The sequence below is a fragment of the Meleagris gallopavo genome, unplaced genomic scaffold (genome assembly GCF_000146605.3).
Source record: "Meleagris gallopavo isolate NT-WF06-2002-E0010 breed Aviagen turkey brand Nicholas breeding stock unplaced genomic scaffold, Turkey_5.1 ChrUn_random_7180001961155, whole genome shotgun sequence".
Lineage (NCBI taxonomy): Eukaryota > Metazoa > Chordata > Aves > Galliformes > Phasianidae > Meleagris > Meleagris gallopavo.
The window spans coordinates 1-432 of record NW_011220873.1 but is presented as its reverse complement, the minus strand read 5'-3'; the positions used below and the strand labels follow the sequence as shown (position 1 = coordinate 432).

General features: G+C 35.0%; 1 long non-coding RNA gene across 1 annotated transcript; it reads right to left on the bottom strand.

Annotated features, from left to right (window-relative positions):
• Window positions 1-209: 209 nt before the first annotated feature.
• Window positions 210-404, bottom strand: LOC116217827. The gene is made up of 2 exons (XR_004162540.1): window positions 363-404; window positions 210-271 (listed from the first exon to the last, which is right to left on the bottom strand). It is a non-coding gene; the product is annotated as an uncharacterized LOC116217827 (long non-coding RNA).
• Window positions 405-432: the final 28 nt, after the last annotated feature.

Below are 432 nucleotides of genomic sequence, written 5' to 3'. Positions count from 1 at the left end.
AAAGTATTTTGATTCAATAGGTTTGCTTGCTAAGTAGATCTTTGCTAAAATAAAGTAGTATCTTGCAGACTACTGTTGGCTGTTAGCCAGTCTGATGACAATGTACAAGGATTGCAACAAAATACCAATGTCATACAGTGATTGTGACATTACTTAAAATTTGTGCTACAAGAGTTCAAACAAGTCCATTTACAGATGTGGCCTACCTCTTTGGACATAATTTCTGAGATGTTGTATGTTCCGTCATCTCTTCCTCTCTTCTTTTTTGTAGCTATAACATAAGTATTTGAGTTTATACAACACAATAAATGTTGAAGGACTAAAACACTGGTACTGACAAAAGACAAAGTCTAATATGTTACCTGATTTCTCCTCCTTTCCATCAGCTGGACTTTGACTCTAGAAATAACACAGGAAGAGTTTCATGATCTC